General features: G+C 43.5%; 2 long non-coding RNA genes and 1 pseudogene across 2 annotated transcripts in view; 2 read left to right on the top strand and 1 right to left on the bottom strand.

Annotated features, from left to right (window-relative positions):
- The window catches only part of LOC134808812 (uncharacterized), a 53,436-nt gene extending 37,564 nt beyond the window's left edge, over positions 1–15,872 (top strand). The window contains exons 2-5 of the long non-coding RNA XR_010152609.1: positions 3,128–3,271; positions 6,379–6,433; positions 7,057–7,214; positions 15,552–15,872. This is a non-coding gene — a long non-coding RNA (uncharacterized LOC134808812). The remainder of the gene's footprint in view (positions 1–3,127; positions 3,272–6,378; positions 6,434–7,056; positions 7,215–15,551) is intronic.
- LOC107968840 (uncharacterized) overlaps positions 1–20,380 on the bottom strand; it is a 126,464-nt gene that overhangs the window by 3,913 nt on the left and 102,171 nt on the right. Inside the window, exons 3-4 of the long non-coding RNA XR_008539794.2 lie at positions 3,001–3,120; positions 83–165 (exon numbers count right to left, since the gene is read on the bottom strand). This is a non-coding gene — a long non-coding RNA (uncharacterized LOC107968840). The remainder of the gene's footprint in view (positions 1–82; positions 166–3,000; positions 3,121–20,380) is intronic.
- Positions 12,605–12,701, top strand: LOC112206010 (U6 spliceosomal RNA; annotated as a pseudogene).

Below are 20,380 nucleotides of genomic sequence, written 5' to 3'. Positions count from 1 at the left end.
AGGAGTAGAATAAGAAAATGGGCACAAAAGGCACATGCTATCCATACATTTACTTCTCAAGGGGTTTTCTTTCAAGTCTCACCTTACAGTATCTGTTTATATCTCATTGACCACCTCTAGCTGCAAGGGAGGCGGGAAATGTAGTGTAGCTAGGCACATTGCCATCTGAAATAAAACCAAAGTTTCGTTACTAAGAAAGAAGGAGGAAATGCATATTTGACAGGCAGTCAGGAGTCTCTGCCACAGTGGTTAAGAGTGTGGGCTCTGGAAGCAAACCTGGGCTCAGGACCTGACTCTGCCACTGAGTAGCTGAGTGACTTTGGGCAAGTTACTTAACCTTCCAGAGCCCAGCTGACCCATCTGTAAGACAGGAAGAGAAGCAAAGCTGCCTCATGGGGTCACAGTAAGGATTACATGAGATGAGCACTTAGGGTGACCCACACAGCATTAGGCTTGTACTTAATGCCAGTGATCTCAGTACCTTTCACCATCTGGACTCAGCAGGTGACCTGCAATAGCTTTACTTTTTTCCTGGGACTGCCTTCACAGACACTCTGCTGAATCTCCCTTTACTATCCCTTATTGACCTCACCAGCTAATCTCACCACTTCCTTGTCAATCCAGTCTGGCTCAGTCTGATTCAGTCCAGTTCAAAACTTTAACCCATACCCTATGTAAGGTTCCTCCCTGCAATAGGCTGTCAGCGTCCCCTCTCCCCAGAATTCATGGTTCTAGGACATGCCATGAGCACCCAGGGCCTGAGGACTTACTTTCACATACTAGGTACACCAGATGCGGGAATGGGTGGCAGCTGTAGGAGCAACCCTCAGTGACAGAAGGTGGTTGGAAGATAAATATCCAGTTGCCCTTGAGTGGACAACTCTCAGGTGGATTGAGCTACATGACCCATGGCAGTAACCTGCTAAACATGGCACCTTTCCCTGGCTTCCTTCCCTGACTGACTGGATTCCCACTTCCCTATCCACACTTCCTGGGATCGCCCCTCAGATAAACTCCTTACACTGGAATCCTTGACCTGAGTGGGCCTCTACAGGAACCCAACCTGAGGAACCTCCCTGTCCTCTTGCTCAGGCCTAACCAGTGCAGAAAGACAGAATAGGCCACTCTCCTTTCTCCCCACATTCCTCTTCTGGGCTCTAGCTTCTCTTGTAGACAAATAGGGAAAGAGATGCAGAGTCTTTTCTCCTAACTGAAGCTGCTGTAAGTCTTCTTTTCCCCCTCAATCCTCTCCATAGGCATCTGAATATTGTCATTCTTTAGGGTTTCATGGGGAGGAGTCAGGAAGCCACTGCACTGGTCTCTAACATGGACAATGCCCTCCAGCTGACCTCTCCCAACCCACTCTCAGATTCCTACCCCTGAGCTCCCACTCTATAGTCTCTGGCTGGCAAGGCCCCTTACCTGCCAGGTGGTCTCCTTGGCTAAGTCCTGCTGCCAAGACCCAAGCCCACCTACATTCTGCAGCATCTCTGGGCCCATAGGAAGCATATGCTTGCCACACCGAATGGAGCAAAGTGCCTATACCATGACTACCTTCTCTCCCTCCCTGCTAGTGCGAACTGCTCCCACTGGCCTCCCACCTCCAGAGTTCTCTAGACAGAAGCTGGCTCCAGTCTCTCCATTGCTGTATATTCCCAAGCTCCTGAGGATACTGGCTGGGCTATCCAAGGATTCTTGCATTGGCAACTCCAGAAGGGACCACAGGTTTTATCAAATCAGCAAGTGCCATGTCGGGGAATGAGATGCCTGCCTCCCTTTCTTTATACAGAGTTTTTTTATGCCCTCTTGCAAGTACCAAGGGGGGAAGCCCACTATCAAAACAACACATAACCCCCACTAGACTGATGACTCATGGCTCCTACAAATTTCTTCGCATGGAGAAGGAGGGCAGGGTAGTGATGGCAGCAGAAGCATTTCTGTCACCTCTTAGTTGATCCTGGGGAATGAGTCTGGTGGCTCCCTTGCTGCTGTCTTTAGGCTGTGGAAGTTCTTAGTGCCTATTTTCCTGAGTGTAAGGCTTTAGCTAGAGTTCTGAGATAACAGGATAATGTCTCACAACTCTAGCTGTTGTGATGATTGTTATTGTTTCTTTCACAGCCATACCGAACATAGTTAAGGTGCTCCCCTTCCAGGCAGTCCTCCTAGCTTTTGCCCTTGTAGAAAAACAGTCACTTCCTTCTTACCTTAGTGGCTCTACACTCTAATTCCTGACATTCCCCAGAGTCTCGCTCAGCTTCCAATCCTGAGATTCCCAACCCTGGATGGCATTTGAAATTTTCTGTAGCTTTTAGAGTCAGTCTGTCCAGAGGTGGAGTGTGTGTGTGTGTGTGTGTGTGTGTGTACATATTTATGTATGCAGATAATCTCTAGAATCTGCAATGGGAAGGGTACTAGGTGATTGAGGGATGGGATGTAAGATTCACATTAATAATAATAGCTACCGTGTCTATTACAACTTACTATGAACCAAGCCCTATTCTAGGCACTTTATATACAATAATTTATTTCATTATTATAACAATTCTATGTGGTAGATGTTATCATTATGCTTATTTTACAGACTAGAAAGCTTTGTTTTCATTTTTACCTCACGCTTGTCTTATCTATTTAAGTAAATAATAAGATGATGAACGAATGTATAGGTGGATGGATGGATGGATAAGTAGACAGATTTAAGTTTCTCCAGGTGAACATAATTCACACCCCCAGTTGAAACCCTCTGCCCTGACGTTACCATCACCACCTCAACAAGTGCCAAGGCTTTCCAGAAGACTCATGCAAAAGGAACAGGAGGTATGAGAACCCCTTGGTGGTAAACTCTTCCTATGTGTGATTAAAGCTGAACTCCAGGAAACTTAGATGCTAATGAGGCCTGGACTGGCTGCTAGAATTAGCACATTATTGCCTCTATCTCAATAAATCACTGTCTCCCTGAGAAATGGCTCAGGGATGCTATCTGTGAGTCACTCTGTACAATACCTGAAGAGGAGATGGGGCCACAAAACAGGGCTTGAAGATATCAGATAAGCTCACGTAGGTTTTAATGGGCCGTGGGAGTCGGGTAGGAGAAGGCCCTGGCTTCAGCTGTAACTTGGTTTCCTAACAGGAATGAGAAGAGAAAACACTTCTGCATCAAGGTGACTTCACTCAATTGCAGCTGAAAACGAATGAGATCATGTCAGTAAATGCCTTTGGGCTCTTCAAAGAAAGTGAAAAACCCACCAGTTCACTGTGAATCCCAAGCCTGCAGGTGCATGCAAATTTTCCCCTCCCATCTAGCCTTCCTTGCAGAGCCACCCCCAGAACCAAATGCGTGAAGTCAGCAGATCTCTCTTCTCGCCTGGAAATAACCATTACTCACCTGAGTTAATGGGTAAAGTGAGGCTTCCTTTACTTCAAGGGCCACTGGGAATAGCTACACGACCTCCAGCAGATGCATTGATATTTCTGGGACTGTTTGTCCATGTCTCTCTCTTCATCTGTCAGCCCCACATTCCTCTGCTTTGATCTAGTTCTGAGCAAGCTCTTTCATTGAGGTGGTAAATGACTGCCTGAAGCACCAGGTCTCCATCCTAACCCCTACCCCTGAAATATCCTCATAGAGGAAAACCCTTCTCCCTTCTCGACTGTTTTCATAAAACTCCTTAGATGGCTTCTCATGGGCTGGCTTAGGTCATGCCTCCTAACATGAACCTATCCACAAATAGAACAAAAATATCTAATTAGAACAATAAGCCAATCGTAGAGCCAATCCTAGAGCCCAGGAAGCAGGGTCTGCCCCAGCTAAATCACAAGAGCCAAGGAGGGCAGGAGATGAGTCCCTTAAGGAAATGCAGTGTGGATGCTGAGAAGATCCCAGAAACAGATGTCCAATTCAAACTCGTCTGACTCTGGTTCTGTAGGCTCAAAGTAAGATATAATTTATCTAATAAAAAGACCAGGGCAGGCTGACCCCAGGGGCTCTCATGAGTGAAGTGTAAAATCATAAAATGGTAGAGCTAAAAGAAACCTCAGTAATCTTCTCATCCCACCCCTCATCTTACTGGTGGGGAAGCTGAGCCCCAGGGAGCCCCCACAGGGAGCAGTGACAGAGCCAGGTCAGATTGCTACCCATGCCCCTGACTCCAGGCCCACAGGCCAGTGCTGGCACAGCCTGAGGGCAGAGGTGTGTGCCCTGCCCCCTGAATTCCCTGAGTGCATTTTTAAAAATTCTCTTAAAAACATGAGTCAATATCCTATTGTACTACAGTTCTGCAAAATACTGCACTGTGAGAAACTGGATAAAGGGCATATGAGATCACTCTATTATTTCTTACAAATGCATGTGGATCCACAATTATCTCAATATAATGTCAATTTAAGAACTGTGAGAGGAATTTCAAAATGACCTAAAATGGTATATCCAGTCAAGACAGTGTTGTGATTGGCTCACAAACCACTTCACTTGAGCCTCACTTGAAAACAAAATAAACATCTCCCTACAGAATACCAGAAGTGAACCGGTTGGGTGATGGAGACCCTAAAAACCCTAATGTGGCCCAGCATGGTGGCTCACACCTGTAATCTCAGCACTTTGGGAGGCTGAGGCAGGTGGATCACTTAAGGTCATGAGTTCAAGACCAGCCTGGTCAACATGGTGAAACCCCACACCTACTAAAAATTTTAAAAAAGAAATAATTAGTTGGGCATGGTGGCACGTGCCTGTAATCCCAATTACTCAGGAGGCTGAGGCAGGAGAATAGTTTGAACCCAGGAGGCAGAGGTTGCTGTGAGCCGAATCACGCCACTGCACTCCAGCCTGGGTGACAGAGTGAGACTCTACCTAAATAAATAAATGAATGCCCTAATATGATCACTATGCAACCTATGCATGAAACAAAATTGCACATGTATGCCATGCATTTGTACAAATAAAAAAACTGAATAAATTTTTTTAAAAGTGTTTCAGACACAGCTATAAGGGAGAGGATGAAGACGTTGTTAGAGCCATGGGTCTATTGTACTCTGCGTCTGGGTATGGGAGGTGACAGAGGTGTCCAGGAATGCAATCACCACATAACAACAGAAGGGTTTCAAACCAGCTCACGACATGAAATAGGGGCTGCATCAGACCCACTCATCCATGGTGGGTCACAATTCTACACTCATAAGGGCTGGTACAGATAACAAAATGCAGACAGAGTAGCTGGAGAAACAAGGGCAACCCACAGCCATCAGTTCAAAACAGGATATGTGATAACCAGGCAGGACAAGAGTTCAAAGCAGCCAATATAAGAGCTGGTTCTGAACTGTCCAACTTAGAGGAATGAACACAGAGAAGGAAAATGCACACGCTCACAATTCACTTTCCTTTCCTCTCATTCTCCACTATGTCCTGAGCCCTGGTTTCTGCTCTGCACCAAGTCGACGAAATTCATCCAAGACAGCCAGCATTTATTCCCCTCAGAGGTTAAAGACAATGTAAAATTGTTTTCTCATTGCCTCTTCCTCTGAGAGATCCATTAGAAAAAGGTGTGTTAAAAGGTCCTTGGCATTTTCGAATGGTGATTTTTTTTCCTAGAAGTTAATTGCCATAACTCTTCCACCTCTGTGTGTGCAAAAGACCCAGAATGTTCATTATGAAGGGAAAGGCATGAAGAACCACCCTCCAGAGCCTCCCAGCCCCAATGCCTCCTTGGATATTTCCATCTCTAAGGATTTGCTCCATTTGTATTGTGTGTCTCAATTTCATTTGGCCATAAGGCATCCCTCTAAAGAACCAGGGCAAAAGTTTTTGTCCTCATCTGAAAAAATGAGCAAGCACAAGAACAGAGAGGACAAGAACTTTCCCTGAGATCACACAGCCAGTCAGAGCCCACATCAAGATTAGACTCCAGAGTCCTTTTCCCAGCATGCTTTCCCCTATTCCTCAAAGCCTCCTTTTGACATTTCAAATATAGAATATTAGGGAGAAAGCTAAAACCCACTTCCCTCAAATTCTAGCTAAAGTGAAGAAAACCTCAACCTGTCAGCATGACATAATTAGAGGATACTTTGGTTTCCCACTACTTAGCACAGCTCCAAGACTCAGATAAAAAGTATGTTTAAAACAAAATTTCATGGACTATGAATTAGAAGTGACCTTGGGCATATTATGTAACTCCTTCATTTCTCAGATAGGAAAACTGAGGTACAGCAGGGAGAAGGGATTTGTTTTAGCCTGTAGCAGTGCCTAGGGCTCAAAACTGTAACACCCAGCATTTACTGAACCCTCACTCCATGCCAGGCACTAAGCTAGGCGGTCGACATCTTCACCCTATTTAATCTTCACAACAACCTTGTGCAGTGAGCACTTTTAATTTCATCCCCATCTTACAGATAAGGACGGAGAAGCTGGGAGACATCGGGTAACTTACCAAAGTCCACACAGCTGGTGAGTGGCTGCATCTAGAGTTGAGGCCCAATTGGGCTAACTTCCAAGGCTACTCTCAGGATTACATGATGCTCTCCTTACCCTTACCTGGCAATCAAATAGCTCCAGAAAGTGTATTGCATGAGACAGATTTCCCAGTGGCAGTGCCCTGGCTCTACCACTTCCCACCCAGATAGCATTTAGCTACTTAATCACTCCTAAATGCAGTGTCTTCAACTGTGAAATGGGTATTATAACAGCAGCCATTTTGCAGTTATTGTAAGGACTGAGAGAACCTGTACAGATCATCTGGCCCAGTTCTTGGCCGTAGTAGGTACTATGTTGTTTGTTTTCTTATTTCCTGATTTAAGGGAAAAAAAAGAAAAAGAAAAAGTGTGTGTGTGTGTGTGTATGTGTATGCATACATAGATATATCCTGCATACAGTAACCATTCTCCAAGATGACCCCCAATAATCCTTACCCCCTGATGTTCACATCCTTGTGTATTCCTCTTCCAACCTGTACTAGAGTCTGTGTGACCCACAGAACACAGCAGAAGTGAAGTATTTTATTTCCAAGATCAGGCTATAAAACACTGACTTTGTCTTGATTGTTCTTTTGACCTACCTTTTGATCACTTGAGGATACCTGCAGCCATGTTGTGAATGACTCTATGGAGAGGACCACATGGCATGGAACTGAGGCCCTCTGGCTGAAACCCTGCAAGGAACTGGCTGACACCCTCCAACAATCACAACCGTGGGCTTTGGAAGGATACTCCAACCCCCGTCAAGCCTTCAGGTAACTGCAGCCCTTGCCAAAAGCTTGACCGAAGCCACTCCTGAATTCCTGACCCTCAGAAACTGTGGGAAATAATAGCCATTTGTTGTTTGCAGTAGCTGAGCTTTGGAGTTACTTGCTATACTGAAACAGACAACTAACATAGCCTCACTTTATTTGGTGGAAATGGGACAGAGTGGAGGGTTGTGATGGAAGATCTTTTGGAGTATTGGGTTGAGCCTCAAGTTGCAGTCCTGGCCACATTTCTCTAGCCTGATTAAGATTTGCCCCACTTAACCTTCCAACTACATCTTCTGCTTGGCCTGCTTCACTGGATTTCTGCATTTAGAAGCTGCTTTGAATTGTCTTTAAACAGAATCGTGTTCCAAGCCATCAAGCAACAAAAAAAAAAAGGTGTTTGCTGTGGGGGAAAATAAAAGGGTTCTTTTCATTTACATGTCAACTGAGGAGAACAACATGAAAGCATTTTGCAAGCTTTCTTGAATTTGGGCTTGTATTTTGATTTTCTTTAAGTGCAAATCAGCATCCAAGCTCAAACCTTGGGGTGGCAGAAAAATTTAATTAGAATGTGGGGTGTTTCACATAAATTTGTTTCTTCCTGCTATTTTCTTAAGGTTGACAGGATCACCCATCTGCTTAAAATATAATTGAGTAGGGAAGTGAGAAGAAAATAAAATACCTAGTCTGAAAACTTAATTCCAAACCAGAGGCCTGGGGGTAGCTGCTGACACTGACTTTGAAAAAGGGGGTCTTTGTAGGCCAAAACTGGCCTGTGTGTTAGAAGATTATAGCATCAGCTTCCAGCCTGTGGTAACCATGAAGGATATTTGCAAATATTGTGGTTTTTCTCCTTCTGGGTACAGAGTAGGATTACAATTGCAATTCTCTCTCCCCTTTTAAGTTAGACAAGGCCATGTAACTTTCTCTAGCCAAAAAGATGTAAGCAGAGATGATATGTGTCACTTTAAGACCCAGTGCACACCATGCCTTTTCCTCTGCCACAGAGATCATGAAGGCATCTGTTGAGATGAAACCACCTGACCTCTGAAGACAACAGCATTGCAGCTATCCCACACTAACCATATAAGAGGAGCAATAAATACATTTTTGTTAAAGTAAGCCCATGAGATGTTGGGGATGAGATATTTGTTACACAGCATAATCCAGCTTAGTTGACTGATACAAATATTTACAAACGAAGTCCACAACTTGTTCTAGCTTTACTCATTCAGTGAACATTTGCCAAGGCCCAACTCTATACCAAACATCTTGCTAGATCCTAGAGGCAGCACCTAGAACAGCATCAGGCCCCAGTATTTGTGCCAAAAAAAGTTGAATAAATAAATAATCATATTAATTACTATTATCAGCATAATGCTTGGTGTATGGTAAGTGCCCAATAAATGCTATATCTGTCTGATTCTTCCAATTGCTCTAAAACATAATACTACCACAATATTCATCTTTACATATAAGAAAAATAGAGGCCAGGCATGTGGACACATGCCTGTAATCCCAGCACTTTGGGAGGCCGAGGCGGACGGATCATTTGAGGTCAGAAGTTCAAGACCAACCTGACCAACACGGTGAAATCCCATCTCTACTAAAAATACAAATACTAGCCAGGCATGGTGGTGTGTGCCTGTAATCCCAGCTACTCAGGAGGCTGAGGCAGGAGAATCTCTTGAACCCGGGAGATGGAGGTTGCAGTGAGCCAAGAAGTTGCCACTGCACTCCATCTTGGGCAACAGCACGAGATTCCATGTCAAAAAAAAGAAAAAAAAAAACAAAAAGAAAAGAAAGAAAGAGATAAAGAGGAAAGAAAGAAAAGGAAGAAAGAAAGAAAGAAAGAAGAGAAAGAAAGAGATAAAGAAAGAAGAAAGAAAGAAAAATGGTTTAAAGAGTTTAAGTCACTCACTGTAAATTACATAATCAATAAGTCACACAGCCAACCTAAACTATAAATCCATAGTTTGTGCCCTTAACCATTTTGTTACACTGTTTCTAAACAAGTAAATGAATAAATGAGAATAAAGATAAGTGTCTGTCCCTGAAGGTTTTACAATATAGTAGGTGACTGACATGCAGAAACAATTACAATTCAAAGTAATCTGAGCTGGAGGAACTGGAAAGGTGTTACATCCAGGGTAACATATGAGCTGGATATCAAAGATGGAGAAGTTCAGACAAGCTAATAGACAAGGAGAGGGGATTCCTAGCTAAGAAGGTGGCATATTCAAGGGCATGATGGGCAGTGCCACACCACCAGGAAATGGGCCACATCACAGGAATGAGAAATCCCTTGTAATTTCTTACACCATATAACTGGGCCAAGAAAGTCCTCCATTACAATAAAGTAGCCAGGAGTGGGAGGAGAAAGGCAGGCACCTTGGGGGCCACATGCCATTCAAGGCTAGTATTTATTCTACAAATCTTTATTAAGCCTATTTACCAAGTCTAGCTCTGTGCTGGCCCTGGAGCTATAGTGATGACTAGTAGGGCATTGCAGGCCTGTGCTACAAGCTTCACAGGCCAGTCTGCCTCAAATAGAAGCTGCACAGGCAGCCAAGGCTGAAGAAGAAATCCTAGCCATATGACTGATCTTTAGGAAGATTTTGAACTAGTGGCCAAATCACTGGGGCAGAAATCCATCCTATTCTCAGCCAGTCTTTGTCCTGGTGGGCAGCCAACCATGTCAAGTTGTTTAACTGGACCTCAGGGTGTCCAAGAGAGGCTGGGTCAGCAGATGCTTTATCTGAAGACATCCTCACTGCCCTTATTTTTCCTGGTCCCTGAGTGCTTTCACCATTATTGCACCAGTGTCAGAAGCTGGAAAAAATATCCTGGTAGCATAATTATATGAGCAGTGGTGTTTAAGGGCTGGCTGAAAAGGCTTCAGAGGCTTGTAAGAGGATCAAGTTTCCATGAAGCTTGTGTCTGCTTGGCTCTGCTTCAAAGGCCACTAAATTCCTGCCAGAATTAAGGAGAGAGATTCCTCAAAATCTTTTTCACTCAAGGTGTGCCAGGATTAGGCAAAGATTAGGTCCATCATGCACAATCTGTGTTACTATGCCTCTTTCTCTTCCTGAGATCAAGCTGGCTCAGGGATGTTCTGCTTGGCCGCAGAGGGATGGACAAAGTGGGCCTAAAATCTGCATCAGTAACACTAAAAGGTAAACTTTTCAGATCTCCAACAGGCTGAACTGACCCTCCAGAAACAGAAAAATTTGCCAAAAATCAATCTGTCAACAGCCAACATGCAAAATAACCAATTTTCCAAAAGTCCAATAAACAGTTGAAAAATTTACCAAATTCATACTTTGTTTTCTAGATGCCCCTACATATTACCCTGCTTCTGTCTCCACCACTTGAATATTCATCTTCAAATTTCTATCAAAATGATCAATGGAATTGAACACTCAATGAACTGGTCATTCAGTGAATTGATTCTTAGCTAACTAATTTTCCACAAACAGCCCCTCACCTGGTGCATACACAGGCTTGTGAATCACTCTCCTGTTCTACAATTGGAGTTTCAAAGCACCTGTTAGAAAGAGGTTCAGTCCTGATCCACATAAGCCGGTCTGAATATGGGAGGTTTGTCACCATCATCTATTGAGAGACAACATCCTTCCCCAAGGTGGAAAAGAAGCTTTAGTGTTGAAAGCTTGCCTGCTGTTTGTTTACTTGAATTTGGGCGCTTTCTCTGACCTCGCTGAAAAGTCATGATGAAAGAGCAGGCTCTTGGCAGGTGTGTACGTTATAAGTGACATGCTTTAAAAACACCTCGTGTAAATCAGATATTGCCAGAAAATGGAAATTGCAGCTACAAATTGCATACTTATTACAGCAGTGTCTGATATATGAGGCAATGTTGATGCTACATAACAGGTAGCCTGAGAAATAGAAAGTTACATGTGGCACATAAAAGATAATTATTTTTCAATCCGCAAAAATACAATCTCTCTTATTTTTGACATCACAGAATCCTACATCAAAACTGGAAAGATTCTTACGGACATTATCCAGCCCTTCATTTTACAGCTAAGGAGGCTAAGGCTTGTGAAGCGATGAAATCTGCCCAAGGTCACCCAGAGCCTGGCAGCACTGCTTCCTTGACATACCTCCACCATATGGAGGCTCCATGGCTCTGTCCACTTTCCTTACTGAGTCCGTGGAAGCAGGAAGTCTACCTGAGTCTACTCCACATGAAGGACCAGAGACAAGGCAAGAGACACACGGCCCCTGCCATCAAGAAGCTCACATTGGCCACACTGGTGAAGAAGCTGAGCCCCAGGGAGCCCCCATAGGGAGCACTGACAGAGGCAGGTCAGATTGCCTCCCAAGCCCCTGACTCTGGGCCCACAGGGCAGTGCTGCCACAGCCCAGGGGCAGAGGTGTGTGCCCTGGCCCCTGAACTCACCGAATGCATTTTTTTAAATTCTCTTAAAAACGTGAGAGTCGATATCCCATTGTACTATAGTTTTACAAAATGCCATCATTGGGAGAAACTGGGTAAAGGGCATATGAGATCACTCTATTATTTCTTACAAATGCATGTGGAGCTACAATTCTCTCAATATAATGTCAATTTTAAGACTACGGGAGGATTTTCAAAATGGCATAAAATGGTATATCCAGTCAAGACAGTGCTGTGGTTGGCTCACAAACCACTCTCACTCGAGCCTCACTTGAAAACAAAATAAACATCTCCCTAGAGAAGACCAGAAATGGATCAGTTGGGTGATGGACACCCTAAAAGCCCTAATGTGGCTGGGCTCGGTGGCTCACACCTGCAATCCCAGCACTTTGGGAGGTTGAGGTTGGTGGATCAACTGAGGTCAGGAGTTCGAGACCTGCCTGACCAACATAGTGAAATCCCGTCTCTACTAAAAATACAAAAATTAGCCCAGCACGGTGGCGCATGCCTATAATCCCAGCTACTCCAGAGGCTGAGGCAGGAGAATCACTTGAACCCAGGAGGCAGAGGTTGCAGTGAGCTAAGATAGCGCCATTGCACTCCAGCTTGGACAACAAGAGTGAAACTCCACCTCAAAAACAAAACAAAACAAAACAAAAAAGCTCACATTTGGGTGCAGTGGAAATATAATGCTACAATGCTTGGGCTTTGCCTCTGCCTCTGCCTCTTCCTCATTCTGTGTCCTTGGGCAAGTCATCTAATCTCATTGGGTTTCAGTGCCTTGGTTTTTTTTTTTAAAGATGGGGGTCTCACTATGTTGTCCAGGCTGGCCTTGAACTCGTAAGCTCAAGTGATGCTCCTTCCTCAGCCTCCTGAATAGCTGGGACTACAGGCGCACACCACTGTGCTCAGCTCTCAGTTTCTTAGTCTGCAAAATGAAACTAATTTCACCTACCTGTCTCACAAGGACATCATTTGGCAGCATATACACTAAAATTGGTAAATACCGAGAAAACTAGCCCCTGTACAAGGATGACACACAAATTTATGAAACGTTCCATATTTTTTAAAAAAAGAATTAAATAAGACATTCTAGGTAGGATTATTAAAGATGGTATTTAAGCTATCAAGAGCTGTATTCATTTCAGACTCTACAAAAGAAGCGACATTGTAGGAAGACAGTGAGTGCTGTTGCAGTTCAGGGTCAAACTGATGTGGCAAAAGTCCTCAAGAACTATAGTCTTTTCTGTAGATCATCTATCCTGAAGACATTGCCCCAGATTTATCATTCCAGAAGCTATGCAGATCTGCCCTCTCCCAGACACTCACAGGGTCATAATCATTCACTCCAATTCAGAGTTACTTTCTGATTTCAGAATTCAGAATTCTAAGGCCATTTAGTTGTCCAGGTGTGCACCTCTGAAACTGCCACCACTAATCCTATCTCACAGAATGTAAGCTGCCTGAGGGCTGGGATGTTTTGGTCTTTCATTCAGCAAATATTTACGGAGAGCCTACTTTATGCCCGACTCAGAACTAGCCACTGCCAGTGCTGTAATGTACAAAGAACAAAACAGACAAACTCTTGCTTTAATGGGTGTATGCAATTAAGAAATAGAAAGTGGGAGGCTAAGGTAGGAGAATGGTATGAACTCAGGAGGCAGAGCTTGCAGTGAGCCGAGATTGCGCCACTGCACTCCAGCCTGGGTGACAGAGCAAGACTCCATCTCAAGAAAAAAAAAAAAGAAAGAAAGAAAGAAAAAGAAATAGAAAGTGAGGGGAAAAGGGAGAGTAAAACAACCCCACCAAGATAATGTCAGAGACTGGCAGGTAGTGTGACAGAAATGAATGTAACTGACTGATTTACTGACTGGGAAGTTGTGTGTGATTGGGTGGCATTCAGCTGGTATACACGTATGCTGTCCCAGTTGTAAATGGCTAGCATCTGTTTGGATTACCCAGTGATTGTACCAACCCTGTTATTAGAAGAGTTGAATGCCGCCCCTGGTGTATGGTACAGCATTAGTCAAGCAAGGCATCTTTAACAGCATAGCACTGTGCAAGAGCTGCATAAGGAGAGGTTGGCCATGAGTAGATGTAGGGCAGGCCTGCTCCGAGAAACAGAACCAAAAGTGCAAAAGAACTGTGGCAGGAACTAGCATGAAGTAAAAGAGCAGCAGAAAGAGGGCGGCCAGGGTAACACTGGAGCACAGGAACCTCCGAGGCCAGCCAGGTGGGCAGGAGACAAGGAGAGAAGGTGGGCAGGAGCCGCCTATGGGATTTGGGGGATTCTTCTCAGTGTGATAAGGAGACATAGAATCCTTATAAGGAGACTTCTAAGCAGGGAACAGGATTTGGGTTTTCATTTTTACACGAGCACTCTGGCTGCTTTTGTAGAGAGGCAAGAGTGTATCCTCAGTGCCTAGAATCATGTCTACTGCATAGCAGGTATTAAATAATCTACTATGAAATCAAAGAATGAATATGCTGAACCTTCTCTGTTGCTGAATGGAGCCATTCATGATATGAGTTTAGCTTCTTTTAGATCCTCTCTTTCTATGGCCATTACTGAGCAAAAGTGAATGTCCTCACAGACTCTAGCTGCTGATGGTGCTTGAACTGTTAGGATGAGCCCCAGCTTTGATGGTGGTTCCTAAGGCAGGCTCAGGGCCCTACACACCAGAGGTCCTCACAGGGTACCATGCTATGAATGGACATCTCAGATCTTTATCACTCACAGACATCAACACACAGAAGCCTATGCAGAGGAGCTCCTATGTTTAAGTGAGTCTCTCTGCAATAATGGTAAAATTAGACTGTCATTCAAGAAAAGTGCTTCCTTCGGATTGCCATTAGCACCTCTGAAGTTGCAATCTGGGGTTTGCATGTGATTTTCTCATTTTGCAGACTTTATTGCTGCTTCTCAAAGGTGTTTTTTCATTGCAAATTTTCTTCTTTTCCCCTTGTCATCCCCCCATCTGCTCCCAACAGCCGTACTTCCCAGAGGGAAGGTCCTCACCATTATGCTCATCTTTTCACTCAGAGAGTAAAAAGCACTCTTAGGGGGAGTTGGGACATGCACAGGAGGCCACAGTGAGGCCTTCAGAAAGGGATAGCACCATCTGTGGGTGACACTGTGGGTGGCCTAACCAACGCATTTCCCCCTCCTTCTTCTTCCTAAAAGAATCCAGATTTTGTCCAGGTCTGCATGAAGCCATGTGTTTCACAGGAAACTAACCCCACCCCCAGCTCCAGGGATGAAACTGATTGCTTTAGAAGTAATCCCAAAACCCTTGCAATGATTGACTCAGGAAGGTCATGTGACCAAACTGAGCCAATGAAAGAAAAGGAGAAGCTTGGGAGAGACCTTTGTTTATTTATTTGGCATATATTTATTGTGCACCTACTATGTTCCAGGCACTGCTATTAAATGCTGGGAATATAGAAATTAACGGGCAGGGAAAAGAAAGAAGTCATGACTCTGTGAAGAGAGACAGACAATAAACAAAATAAATCATAAAATATGTATAGTATTTGACGACGATCAGTGAAACAAGGTGAAGTAGAGCAGAGATAGAAAGCATGAAAGTCCAAGGGCTGCATTTTTAAATAGGGTCCTCAGGGAAGACTATCCGGGGAAGGTGAGGGATTTGTCATAATGAAGTCTGTAGGGAGATCATTTCAGGCAAAGGATCCTAGAGCAGGATGGGCTTAGCATGTTTGAGAAGCAGCAGGGAGGTCAGTGTGCTGGAGTAGAGTGAACAAGAGGGACAAGAGCAGAAGAGGAAGTCAAAGAAGTGACACTGAGGCCGATCCTGCTGGGCACTGTAGGTCTGGAAAGGACTCCAGCTTTTATACAGAGGCTGCCAGAGGGTTTTGAGCAGAACAGTGTCATGATTTGGCTTATGTTTCAACAGGATCCCTTAGGGTGCTGTTTAGGAAACAGACTAAGAGAAAGCAAGGACAAGAGCTGAAAGAGTTCATCCTCTATCTTCTGGGAGAGCTTCCAAAAGTCCTCTCTCTTGTCCTTTGATGTCATTATGAGTAGATGTGAGATGTGAGGAGAACTACTGCCTCTCCATACTCATCTGAGTGTGAAACCGCTCCACACAGGAAACAGAGCCAAGAGAACTACTGAGAAAAGCACACAGAGCTACAAAATTTGGTCAACTATAAAGCTTACCTTGCACCTAAATTTCCAGTTCTGTGAGTCAATAAACATCCTTATTGCTTCAACCAAAGAAAGTTGAGTTTTCTGTTTCTTGAGCTCAAAATCTTTCCAACTGATTCATCGTCTAGTCTCACTATCCATCAACACCATTTTCTCCCACTATGCACGCTGTGGCTACCCCGGAAAAGCTTATTTATTTATTTTTGAGACAGGGTCTCGCTTTGTCACCAAGGCTGGAATGCAGTGGTGCTATCTCAGCTCACTGCAGCCTCAACCTCCAAGGCTCAAGTGATCCTCCCACTTCAGCCTCCCAAGTAGCTGGGACTACAGGCATGCACAACCATGCCTAGCTATTTAAAAAAAATTATATATATATATATATATATATATATATATATATATATATATATATATATATATTAGAGACAGGGTCTGTCTATGCTGCCCAGGCTTGTTTAATGCTATGGAAGATTTCAATTCAGGAAATGGTGTCACTTTTTTCCCTGAGATGTCTTTCCATGGAATCCTCCAACTCTGAAGTCCACAGGCTGTCAGACTCATCACCTCTTCCTCACCATTTGTGTATTAAATCACCCAACATTTATTGAGTCTTGTACTGGGCTTCCCACTGTCCTGCATTGGAAAGATGAATCCCAGTTCTGAAGAAGTCAAGATTATGTGCAAAAGAGAGAGAGACAGCTCTTATGGTTCCATGACTTTGGATTATGTTAAAAATGACTTTTCTTCAGTGCAGCCCATGTGGTCTCAAATGCCTGAGTCTCTCTGGGCCTCCATTTGACCCTTTGTAAAATGACCCTTTCCATCTCCAAGAGTCCATGGGCCTATGACTTATGGTAGCTTTCTTTTTGTATTGCTATTGTTTGAGTGTTTGCGTTTCTCCAAAATTCTTGTTGAAACTTAATCCTCAATGCAATAGTATTAAGAAGTGGGGCCTTTAGGAGGTAATTAGGTCATGAAGGTCCCACCAGATTATTGCCTTTATTAAATGTCTCGAGGGACCAAGTATGCCCCTTTTAGCCCTCCTTGCATGTGAGGACACAGTATTCATCTCCCACTATGCAAAGGCACGGCAACAAGGCACCATCTTGGAAGCAGAGAGTGACCCCTTACCAGACTCTGAATCCACGGCATCTTAATCTTGAACTTTCCAGCCTCCAGAACTGTGACAAACAAATGTTCATTCTTTATAAAACACCAAGTCTAAGGTATTTTGTTACAGAAGCCTGAACAGACTAAGACAGGTGTCAATCTCTACAGTTAAGCTTCTATAGCAGACAATGAACCAGAGGTCATAAAGACTTCTTCATATTTTTTCAAAGCCAGAGTTCATGACTAAGTGAATTTGGCAGCACCATGAGCCAAGTCACACTCTTCCACATAGTTTATAGCAAAAAGTTTTCATAATGTAGCTACCCCATAACAAAAGTATTAGTCATCTCCCCAATATCAACCTTGAATTTCCCATTTCTCTACATTTTTCCCTTCCTAACTTCTTGCTTTAAATGGTATAGCACTATGGTCAAGTTAACTTAGACTAGAACCAGACTGTCTGTTTAATGCCCTCATTCTTTTTGACCCTCACGTATCAATCAAGTGATCTTTCTGACCGTGACTCTCACCCTCCTCTCTCAAGAACTTCCTTAAAATTCTTCCCTAGTTACAGTAAGACTACATTTGGTTCTCTTACATCTCTGAAAGCTATCACTTCTAAGCCACCTTGGCTAATGCCTCAGCATCATTCATGAGTTATGTGGGACTATCCCTAGGTCCTGTCCTTGCCTTCCTCCCCCTCTAAACTCATTCTCCTTGAGCACCTCCCATCTTGCAAGTAAGTCCCAGACCTGTGTTTTTTCATACCTTTCCTTCTTGTCTGTGCACCAACCCACATTCCGCCCATGTCTTCTCCCTCCTTCCACTTCTTCAATCTATCAATTAGGATTCATCCAGCAAAAACAGAAACCCTACTAGGTGTTCCAAATGGAGAGAACTTAATACAAGCAATTGACTACTCTAGTGATGGAAGGTCCAAGAAGTCAAGCAGAAGGCATTGAGGCAACCCAGAGATCAGCCACAGAAGGAATATGACACCAACCCTAAGGATGGAGGGACAGCAAAAAAGGTTGGAATTACCAGAGCCTGAAAGCTGCAGCTGTCCAGCAGACCCTAAAATCGTGGCAGGAGCTGCCTGTTGGAAATAAAACCAAGTAAAGAGAGGCTGTCTGGCTACAAATGGAATCAGAGATGAGAGGTAGACACCTCAAGCCATTCTACTAGAAACAGAGAGAGGAGGAGGAATATTCTCCAGCTTCTCCTCTCCCTCACTCTTCAGTCTTCCAAAAATGCTTTCCTGAACTAAATGTCAAAGGACGCTGGGAAATGTAGCTCCCTGTGACAAGGATCAGATGGGAAAAGGACAGGCAAACAGCCAGTTTACCCACCCAGCAAGCTTCATCTCTCAATACCCACATTCATTCAAGTAGCTTCATTCTTCAGTTCTCCAAACCCAAAACCTTCAGAGTCATGCTGAATCTCTTCCTCCTACTTCTTCTGGCCCTCTCTGCAGTTTAGCCAACTGCTCTGAATTTTCTGTAAAATAAACTTCTTGTTAACTCCTCTTCCACAGTTCTGCAGCCACCATTGCAGTACATTCCTTTCATACCTGGTCTTCCTGTTTCTAGTACCTCTTCCCTTCCAGCCCGCCCACTAGCTCCACATTTTCATTGGGAAGATGGAGCCCTGGTCCCAGCAGTTTCTGCAGAAGTCTCAGGTCTGACTATCTTTCCCTAAGCTTGGTCACATGATCTTCCATGAACCAATCACTGGACAGGTGAAAGGCATGTCCATGTCAGCTAAACAGAGAGAAGATGGAAGGCTTATCTATTTATTTTGATAAATGTAAAAATAGTGCTTCTGATTGGTTGGGCTTTAGTCACATCTCATCCTTGAAACCAGAAGTAGGGTCAGCCAGAAAGTGAGTGAAGGGTAGTTCTCCAAAGGAAAAACAAGATTCTGTTCTTAAAAGTATAAGGAATGAATGTTGTAGAGAGGAAAAAAGCAAGGGTATGATACACATTCCTTTCATTGTCTCTCCTGCAAAAGAAACCAACAAATCTCTATTCCTTAGCTGATTTCAAGACTGTGTTATGTTGCAGAAAGACTAGAAACAACCTAAACATCCATCAATGGGGAATGACTAAAACTAAATGGAGTGATGTGCCATGGTCTTAGGCTTTATTGTTTCATCCAAGGATCAAAGAAAAGAACACACTACAATTTTTTTTATTATACTTTAAGTTCTAGGGTACATGTGCACAACGTGCAGGTTTGATGCATAGGTATACTTGTGCCATGTTGGTTAGCTGCCCTCGTCAACTCATCATTTACATTAGGTATTTCTCCTAATTCATCCATGTCCCTACAAAGGACGTGAACTCATCCTTTTTATGACTTCATAGTATTCCATGGTGTATATGTGCCACATTTTCTTAATCCAGTCTATTATTTATGGACATTTGGGTTGGTTCCAAGTCTTTGCTATTGTGAATAGTGCCACAATAAACATACATGTGCATGTGTCTTTATAGTAGCATGATTTATAATCCTTTGGGTATATACCCAGTAATGGGATTGCTGGGTCAAATGGTAATTCTAGTTCTAGGGATCACCACACTGTCTTCCACAATGGTTGAACTAATTTACACTCCCACCAACAGTGTAAAAGCCTTCCTATCTCTTCACATCCTCTCCAGCATTTGTTGTTTCCTGACTTTTTAATGATTGCTGTTCTAACTGGTGTGAGATTGTATCTCATTACGGTTTTGATTTGCATTTCTCTGAGGGCCAGTGATGATGAGCATTTTTTCATGTGTTTATCGGCTGCATAGATGTCTTCTTTTGAGAATTATCTATTCATATCCTTTGCCCACTTTTGGATGGAGTTATTTGTTTTTTTCTCGTAAAGGGTTTGTTTGAGTTCTTTGTAGATTCTGGATATTAGCCCTTTGTCAGATGGGTAGATTGCAAAAATTTTCTCCCATTTTGTAGGTTGCCTGTTCCCTCTGATGATAGTTTCTTTTGCCGTGCAGAAGCTCTTTAGTTTAATTAGATCCGATTTGTCTATTTTGGCTTCTGTTACCATTGCTTTTGGTATTTTAGTCATGAAGTCTTTGCCCATGCCTATGTCCTGAAAGGTATTGCCTACGTTTTCTTCTAGGGTTTTTATGGTTTGGGGTCTAACATTTAAGTCTTTAATCTATCTTGAATTAATTTTTGTATAAGGTGTAAGGAAGGGATCCAGTTTCGGCTTGCTACATATGGCTAGCCAGTTTTCCCAGCACCTTTCATTAAATAGGGAATCCTTTCCCCATTTCTTGTTTTTGTCAGGTTTGTCAAAGATCAGATGGTTGTAGATGTGTGGTGTTATTTCTGAAGCCTCTGTTCTGTTCCATTGGTCTATATATCTGTTTTGGTACCAGTACCATGCTGTTTTGGTTACTGTAGCCTTGTAGTATAGTTTGAAGTCAGGTAGCATGATGCCTCCAGCTTTGTTCTTTT

The sequence above is a fragment of the Pan troglodytes genome, chromosome 18 (assembly GCF_028858775.2).
Source record: "Pan troglodytes isolate AG18354 chromosome 18, NHGRI_mPanTro3-v2.0_pri, whole genome shotgun sequence".
Taxonomy (NCBI): domain Eukaryota; kingdom Metazoa; phylum Chordata; class Mammalia; order Primates; family Hominidae; genus Pan; species Pan troglodytes.
This window is presented reverse-complemented; position numbering and strand designations above follow the sequence as displayed.